The sequence below is a fragment of the Echinops telfairi genome, unplaced genomic scaffold (genome assembly GCF_000313985.2).
Source record: "Echinops telfairi isolate 266 unplaced genomic scaffold, ASM31398v2 ScPeMD7_7138;HRSCAF=8121, whole genome shotgun sequence".
In the NCBI taxonomy this organism is placed as follows: domain Eukaryota; kingdom Metazoa; phylum Chordata; class Mammalia; order Afrosoricida; family Tenrecidae; genus Echinops; species Echinops telfairi.
Window position 1 is genome coordinate 249235 of NW_022111038.1, and position 9895 is coordinate 259129.

Consider the following 9895-nt stretch of genomic DNA (forward strand, 5'->3'; position numbering starts at 1 on the left):
GAGATGCTTGCACCCCGACCGGGACCCCCGCCGCTCTTCTCTGGGGTCGCAGGGCTCCCCCTCGCCAGGTTACAAGGAGGTGTTTTCCTAGCGGGCTGGAGGGGACATTTTCTAGAAGGCCCTGGGGAGGGAGTCCAAGGCTTCCTGCGCTATGGCCTCTCGAGCCAGAGCTGTCTTTTCTTTCTGCCCCTGTGACAACTCCAGGGGCAACTCGGGACCCAGGGCAGTATCTCCTTTGGAGATATTTGAAGGGAGGAGAAGAGTGACCAAAGACATGTCGTCCTGCTTTTCCAAACCCGACAAGGACCCATGTGGGGTCCCGGAGCCCTCTCAGCCCCGCCCCCAGTTTTCATTACTTCTCCCCGCAAATCTGCCTCTGCTCCTGTTCTCTGGGCTCGCCTCTTCTGCGCCCTCTAGGAGCGGCGTTGGCTCTTCGAGAACCATAGGCGCTAAAATGGGACTGAGCTCAGACAAAATGGGAAGTAAACCCTTCTTTGCATCGCCACTGCTCTGTGCTTTGGTTATCTGTTTGCTAAAGCTTTTACTCATTAAAGCTTTATTGCATTACAGCAATCTGGATCTGAATCCCTCTCCAGGCATTTAGCTGGTTTGTCCTCCACAGGACCTAGTCCAGGGCTCCGCATATGAAAAGTGACGCATCTTTTCTGGATGGAAAAGTAATCCATTTCCAAATATTCCTTGAGCACCTACTGTGCTCCTTGAGCTCAGGATCCATCACCTTACTTTGTCCCTGGTCTAAAGGGAACACGGTATTTATTTCGGTTTGTTTTTCTATCCATAATGACTTTTTACACCTCTTGAAAATGTAATTGGAATTCTGTAATTGACTAATTTAGGATACACGGGTTGTTTGTCTCATGGGTTTGTGTATGTGTGTGTGTGTTTACTACTTTCCATATTTCCTTTGAAATAAATGTACTAGGGTAGATAATTTGTGGGGAAATGATCCGAGATCTTTCACCATCTGCAAAACCTAGTTGGGTGAAAACCCCAACTAGTACTTAAGACCTAAAAATGAAAAACATGCCCTCTTCTTTTAAATGGAACACCGCCCTCGAGGATTTCATACTCTTTGTTCATAACAATCCCTGCCCTTCTAGCCATATCTTCAGACAGGACTGACTACCTTTTGACCTAATCATATTTTGAGTGTAAAAAGCAATTGAGTCCGTGCCAAGAGACATGAGAATAAGAACCAACTCAATGGGAAAATAAAAGCCTGTGGTTTTCTTGTGGTAACTTTCTTTTACCTTTCAAGCATTATCTCAAGAATAATTGCAAGACCCTTTACAAATAGCTAGAACACTGTGCTCTCAACTAAACTTGCAACAAATTTCTCAGTCTGCCACTTGGAAGAAGCCTGAGTTCTCACTAAAAACAGTCCCTAATGGAACACTGAAATATTAAAAACCAGGGGAAATGATGGTGATCCTGCTTGTGATATTTTAATTTCCTAGAGTTTATATTTGTATGATGTACATACAAAATAATAAAACCATACCAACCCCCCTGCTGGCGACTCAATTCTGACTCATAGCAACCCTAGAGGACTGAGTAGAACTGTTTCTGAGGTTGTCAATCTTTATGGAAGCACAGGCCTTCAACGTTTTCCTCCTGGAGTGCTTAGTGGACTCTAACCACTACCTTTTTGTAAGTGACCCAACACTGAATCTACTGGCCCACCAGACCACTGTTCAAACTAATAGCTTGCCTGTATCTCTGTGGTAAAGAACATAATTTTACCCAAGGAAGGTGCATTTCCCTGGCTTCAGGGAAATTATGCTTGGAGTAGTTAGAGTGCCTTAATCTGAGATGTCCATTTCACACTTGAAGATTTGTCTTGGCATACGGAGAGCTAGCCAGACAAGCAAATATCTCCTGAGAGGCTGATATCAATTAGCCTCATTAGCATGATTTAGTCTATCAGGCTGTACAGGTGGATAAAAGTGCTGGATATCAAGGCTGGTAGAGCCTTCCTGGTTGATGAGAACAACCAGGGATGGTAGCAGACCCTTGTGAAATGGAAGTTCACAACCAACTACTTTGAGGAAAGTTCATAGCTGCAAGAAATTGCATGGGGGTGGGATGGAGTGGAGGGGTGGTAATCTGACCTCCCCTGGTATCCCTATAGCCACAGAGTAGTGGTCAAACATGCCTTCACATCCCATCCTTCTCTACTCTATTTTTAAAAATAATTTTATTGACATATGATTCTCATATCATATGCTTCAATAGTTCAATCATATGGAGCTGTGTAATCATTACCGCAATCAATTTTAGCACATTTTTCTTCTTATTTGTACTCCTTGTTGTTAGCTCATTTCACCACCACCCCCGCCCCCACCCCCAATCTTCCCTGTCATGCCCCTCAGTAATGATTAATCTAGTTACTGTCTCCATAGATTTACATATTTTGGATTATCTATACAGAAAAGCATACAAAACAAAGACAAATTGACAAAATCTCCAACAGCAATGACAAAATAAAGTAATAGAAAGCAAAGCAGAAAACATTAAAAACTGGTACAAATTTAAGATGGGTTAAATGGGATTAACTGGAGGGTTAATCCACATTAAGCACTGGAAATGGCTAGTGTCTGCCTGTTTGGTAGTTTGGAATTTGGTGTCCTGAGCTGTGGCCTATCTCCCAATGATTAGAGTCAGGGAGTGAGAGAGTCCCCTGGGTGGCGAGTGACTAGGTTGAGAAATGTGAGGATGGATTTTATGAGGTGGATCCATGCTGACCCTTACTGTGTACTCTCAAAATAATAAATAAATATTTTTCTTCAGGTTCTATAACCTTTCCTTTTTAAGTTTCTTTGGCAGTCAGTCAATGTTTTTTCTTTGCCTTTGTACTCTCTAGTTTAGACATTCCCCTTGTCCCTGCTAAGTTTACTTCATTTTTCTGGCTTAGCCTCAACTACTTAATTGATTTACTTGATCCTTCTGGTTTGTTGTTGTCGGATGCTGTCGAGTTGACTTCGACACATAGTAACCCTATATATAACAGCATTACACAGGGGCTGGTCCTGCGCCATCCTCACAGTAGCATGGATGTCACTTTGAGGACTAAGGTGCTCCTGAGTCAAAGGAAAATCCTTGCTCTTCAATCCTTTAAAGAGGTCTTATGCAGCAGATTTGCAAAGTGCAATACACTGATCTATTGACTGTTTTGTCCATGAACATTGATTGTAGATCCCAGCAAGATGAAATCCTTGATAACTTCAATCTTTTCTCCATTTATCATGAAGCCATCTGTTGGTCCAATTATGAGGATTTGGGTTTTCTTTGCACAATCTGTACTTAAAGTGGCATATAAGGGAAGGTAGACTTGCATTTACACTATAAATGGAAAAAATAGAGCAAGGTTTTCCAAAAGTTGGCAAACATTAAATGAAAAGCACACAAACGTACCTGTCTTGAAGTGAGGTGGGAGCTGGCAATTAATATACATACATATATATCTAGCTAAAAGAATGATTGATATAGATCCCCAAATGTAAAATTAAATAGGCCTTAATTTAACTGTGAATAAAATTAGAGTCTCTAGCTTAGGAGAATTAACTCAAGATCATGTAGAAGGATTTTGAGGCCCTGCACTATAACATCAAACAAAGGGCAGAGGCACCCTTCTTTCAGGTAAGCCTAACCTGGTGTGTCAACTTACTATGTCTCACCCTCCTGGATCTCAGGAAGAAAAAGGCTGTCATTGATAGCCTTAACTCTACCATGTGGTATAGCAGTTCTATGAAAATTGGAGTAGTCAATCCTCTATTTGAATCAGTTAGCCCAGAAGAATGGAGAAGGACATTTAAGAGTTGAGGTCAGATTAAGGAGATTAGGGGATGTGAGATTTAAGATTTTCTGTCAACTTGGCTGGGTCAGGATTCTCAGTGATTCGGCAGTCAAGACCAAGGAATCCCCATAATGCAATCTACTTGAGGTTGTGGCCTACTTCCAATATTTGAGTATTTGGTTTGCTTGGTTCCACTGTGTAAGAGCTTGCTTGATTTTTACTGGGTTCAGGTCCTGCATCTGGCTCCTCATCCTTTGGTTCTTTGAACTTGAGGTAGCAACATATTATACTGCATGCTAATCCCGGGAGTCATCCACAGCCTGCTATTTTACCATGCATTAATTGCCCAGGCAACAAAAGCTTGCCATCTGACCTACCAATCTTATGTTTATCATGCACTGCAGCTCCAGCCTGACATCTGACCCATGGACTTGGAACTTGCCCATCTTTAACAACTATGTGAGCCATTTCCTTTATATAAATCTGCCTAGGTATACACATATAAGCTTGACTGCTTTTCCATCTCTAGAGAATTCAGTTTAATACAGGAGGTATATACAGAAAGGGGGAGTCATTAAAGAAGGTAGAGTATTCATACTATCACCTCACAGTCTGTCACCAAGGACAGTATCTTTATGCTTTCTTACCAGAATTGCCACTACTAAGATTTATTTGAGTAAGCAAGAAGTGACTTAATAAATTATAAACCAAATTAACTGCTGTGGAGTCGATTTAAATGCATAGTGACCCTATAGGACAGGGTAGATGTGTCTTGTGGTTTTCTGAGACTATAACTCTATGAGAGTTGAAAGCTTCCTCCTTCTCCTGCAGAGCAGATGGTGGCTTCAAACTGCTGACTTTGCTGTTAGCGGTCCAGTGCATAATCCACTGCACCATTAGCACATTTCCTAAATTGTTCACAGCACCACTTTTAGCATTGCCACAACCACCACTGGTCATTGTAAATCCCATGCCCCTTCTTATGTGGTAGGTGGGGAGTTATCCTCTAGTTTTTCTGAATCCAGATGATCATCCCTATATTGTACTTTCTGTCTGTCAGGCATGGGGCCACTAGACTAAACCTCTTTTTTTTTTTTAAGCATCCTCACGACTCCTGTAAAAGTCTTCCTGCATCTTGGATTTTCATCATTGGGATCGCGTCCAGCAGCATGCATTGGTTAAACCTGGTTGCTCTAGAGAAGAAGAAATAGAATGGAAGAAAAAAACAAACTGCCTAGAAGGATAAACAATGAAGCAATCATTAAATACTTAGAAATACCTACCAACTGTTTTTCCAGTGTAACAGATAATTACTTCAGCAAAATACTTTCAGATTAAGAAAGAAAGAAGAGTACTTCGTGGGTTTACTCTCTTTGGTAGAATTCCATGCCTGTGGTCCATGCCAAATGGATTCTGATGTGAGTGAAAACATGATGTAATGAGGTATGTGTGCTTGCAATTTAGGGTGATTAGAGGTTCAAGCAAGTTCTAGGTCATGATGCATTCGGTATTGCCTTACTGATATTTCTTGCTGTGTTATGGCAAAGTTCTCAGGTTATAGGTCTCACAAATAATTCCAACTAATAATTATTCTTGATTGTTGGTGTAGTTAATGAATACTGCCCTCTAAGCAGGTTTAATGTGTTTCTTGGCTAAGAATTTTTGGCTTTTAATTTGTTGTGAATATCTCATATCATATTAGTACCAAGCTTTATGGAATTTAAAAAATGTATCTTATTTTGGTGGAAGTGTTCACAATGAGAGATGCACCATTTCTACAAGTAGGATACTGTGAAATTGATTACATTTTTCAAGTGGTGCAACCATTCTTGCTATCCTTTCCTAAATCATTCCACCACCATTAACATAAATGCTCTACCCCCTGAGCTTCTCCTGTAATCTTTCAGTCAATTTGATCCCACACTGATAAGTCTTTAAAAGAGCACAATGCAATTGCAGATATTACTAATTAAGCTAAACTATTGTTTGATTCAAAGAAGACATTAGGCCTGCAGGGGTCCTCACACTTTTAAAACTGGGGGCCAGTTCACTGTCCCTCAGACCTGTTGGAGGGCCGGACTATAGTTTAAAAAAACTATGGACAAATTTCTATGCACACTGCACATATCTTGTTTTGAAGTAAAAAAACAAACGGGCAAAAACACCCGGCAGACTGGATAAATGTCCTTGGCGGGCCACATGTGGCCCGTGGGCCGTAGTTTGAGGATGCCTGCTTTAGGGCATAGTTTTCAGTTAAGGTTTAAAGATTATTTCAAGGCAATAGTTTCAAGAACTCTGGATTCCATTAGGATTTTGAAATTCTGCTCCTCTCTCCCGCTCCCCACTCTACTTTTTTGATCAGGATCCTTCTATAGAATTTTTTGATCAAAACACTCAGTATCTTTAATCAAAATATTTAGGTATGTTAAGCAGGCACCATTCCATTCTTCTGGTTTCACAGTAAAACAGGCAGTTCATGGAGGTAATAGCCAGGCCTTCTATTTCCTCCTGCAATTCTGACTCTCCTTCTTCTGTTGTTCCAGGTGAATGGAGACCAATTGTACCTTGGATAGCCACCTGCAAGCTTTTAAGAGCCTAGACACTACTCAATAGACTAGGAGGTAGGGCAGAAACACTGAAAAATAATATTGTTTCTGCCATTTTTAAAGAGCAATTTAACATTTAATGATTCCACATTAAAAAACTGAAATTCATCACTTTATATTCATTTCTGATGTTAAAATATATTATTGAATCACTTATACTCAAGTCAATAATAGCACATTTCCTATTCACATTATGTGTTGTGGTTAACATCCTAATGTGTAATCCCCTAGGCTACCTTACATTATGTGTTCATGTTTAGATTTTAAGTTATTTGCCATTTCCTAGTAGTACCTATGATCATAATAATTCACTCACCCACAAAGAAAGGGAATAAGTCATGAAAGTGAAAAATCTAGAGGACACTGGAGGCAAAGGGTGATTAGATGTCAAGTACATATGTTTATTGCAATTAAAGAAGTTGAGCCACATATTCAGGTGATAGTAATATGGGTAAATTAGAAGATTCCAAGAATATTCCCAATGAGACTAAAGCTAAATATCATCCCCCAGCATTTTCCTCTTAACGGCAACCAGTGCACAGAGCTTCCATTGTATATTTTATTTGTAGTCATTTGCAACTAACTTGAGAAAAGTTTTATGGGGTTCAAGTACCTCATAACTACATTTCTCATTTTGTTTCTTTGTTTCTACAACCACAAGTTGAAACTTTTGTTTACCAGGAGGCATGCGCATGCCTAATTACAAATTTCTCATCCTGGTGGCATTTCAGTTATCCTTGGACACCACCAGAGTGATATATCCTTTCTATATCTCTCATGGAACGCTCCATGCTTGAGACTAGAGACCACAGAAACGATTACCGGGAAGAAGTGAACACTTTGGTAGGTTGAGCTGGTTTATTTTATGTTCAGTAGAGTCTGAAGTGGGAAAGAATATAAGCAAGCATTTGTTAGACGTTTTCCGTTTAATCAAAAGTGTGGTGACTACACATAGGGCTGCTAACTGCAAGGTCAGCAGTTCAAAACCATCTGCCACTCTTAGGGAGAAAGACAGGGCTTTCTATTCCCTTAAAGAGTTACAATCTTGGAAACCCACAGGGGCAGTTCAACCCTGTCCTATGGAGTCGCTATGAGACTGCATCGACTCTATGGCAGTGAGTTTGCTTTGGTGTGGCTTGGTTTGTATTCAAATGTCTAAAGGTAAAAAGGTTTCTATGAAAAATGGCCTCTATGAAAACTCACAAAGTGCACAGCATGGTTCTAGACTAAAACTTAAAGTCACAGAGGAGGTTTTAAGGATCCACAGGGAAGAATATACAAAATTTCAAAAAGTATTTATTAACACTTTCATTAGTGTGTTTGGATTAAAAAGAATAATAACATAGGTCTTTAAGTAATAACCAGGAGCCCTGGTGTAGTAATGGATTCGTGCAGGGCTGCTAACCACAAGGTCAGCAGTTTGGAACCACCAGATGCTTCATGGGAGAAAGATGAGGCTTTCTGCTTTTTTAAAGAGTTACAGTCTCCAAAACCCACAGGGCAATTCTACCCTGTCCTGTAGGGTCACTGGCAGGGAGTGAGTGAGATGCTGACTTGGACCTGGCCCACGAGAAGGTAGCATTGTAAGAGAACATGGAAAATCCTGTTGTGACTTGTTTACCAGCCTCACTGCTCTTCTTGGAGTTGGAAAACTAAATGTCTGTGGCTCTAAGTTTAGTCTAAAACCATCTTGTATACTTTGCAAGTTTTCATAGAGACCTCCACCCTTGGACATTTGAATAAAAACACCCTCACCTAGACGGAAAAAGTTTAACAAATGCCTGCTTAGACTGCATCACCCCTTTCCAAATTACAGTCTGTTTTCTATCTGAAAAAACAGGTTCATCTATGACAATGTGCACTTCAGTATTCTCTCCCACTCATATTAATTTTTAACAAAAATATGGACACAGTCACAAAATTGTTGTAGCTGAGAGCCCTTCCCAGTGTTCTTCTGAAATATATAAGGCCTGCAGTGTCACCTGAACGTGTGGATTAGTGTCGTTAGAAAGTGTGGATCCCTTCTCTTGTGACCTGAAGGACTCATGTGTGCACTTGGGGAAAAATGAGCCCTAAAGTCATACATCTCAATCATAAGGATGTTTCAAAGTTAATTGAAGGACAGGCTGAAATTAAAATGAATTAAGTGGAAAGGGTACCTGGAGCAATTTATCCTCACACTTCCAATTAGAAGAATGCTGCTAAGCTATCTCTTTCTGGAGTTTCCAAAAGGCGGTCTTAAATGTCAACAGTGCAAGGAGATTGAGGATACTGGAAGAAAAAAAAGATCCTCTTAGGAATTTGATTTCAGCATAGCTCTCACCACCAGATTTCACCTTTTAAAATTCATCTGTAAGGTGAGTGAGTAGCACTGCATGGTACATTCAGTCTGGCACAATTCAAAATGTCAGCTTGATCAGGTCCAAACAAATATAGGTGGGAAAAATATCAGAATATGAATATCTGTGTTTTATCTCATTCCTGAATCTTTTTAATTCTCAACTCTTCCTTAGCTTATTTCACCTTTTATCTGCTCTCTTTTCAGACTTATCTGGTCTTTGGTAAACAAAGGTAGGATCTCTTCTACACGAATTATAATTGCTTTTGTCTCAGCCAAAATAAAGTTAAAGTACTCACTTTAATCTTTAGACCTTTGGTCATGCCAGTAACTTCAGTTCCCTTCTTTTTAAAATGGGGTGATATCTACATCATTGGTCTGCTGTGAGGATTAGAGAAGTAATTTGCATAAGGTATAATGTCTAGCATATGGGAAGCACCAATCTTAATTATTACATTATTATAACCCAGATGTCAGGTAGTGTCTCCTGGGCACTGGGAGATTTAGGTAAACTTTGCTCGAACCTTAAATTGTATTATTGTTCAGAGATCAATTGTCCTTTCCCCAAATCTTCCTTTTGTTTTTAGATCTGCATTTTCCAAATGCTCAAATATACTTCTAGCCAATCTATGCCCAACCCCTGATGACTCCTTAATGGTAGGGATAGGTGGTCAAGACATGCTGAAGGCACCAAAAGATGGTAAGGGAAGTGGATATGGTGGGGGTGGGGTACTGGCACCAAAGACAAGGTGTAACCCCTGACTCTCACATAGCAAAGATTTCCCATAATGACCTGGTCCTTGGAACCTAGCCATATTGATAAGTGAGGAGTGGTTGTATGTACTATTTAATTTATGAAATTTCTTTTACTACTGGTAGAGTTATGATGAAAGGCTTTACACAGTGAGTAGTAAAGGCCCCTTATCTTATTTGCCTCATCAGAATATACATTTATCTCTGCTTTCTCTCATTTCCATCCTTCCCTTATTTTCCTTACCTGCTCAGAGAATAGAGTCCATCCTCCGTGCTCTGAATCTCTGCTTCCACCTCTGGAATTGTGGTCCATGGAAGCCAGCAGTACTGTCATTACTTAGGGGGTTTTGAATAATGCTAATTTCTAGCCCCACTCCAGGT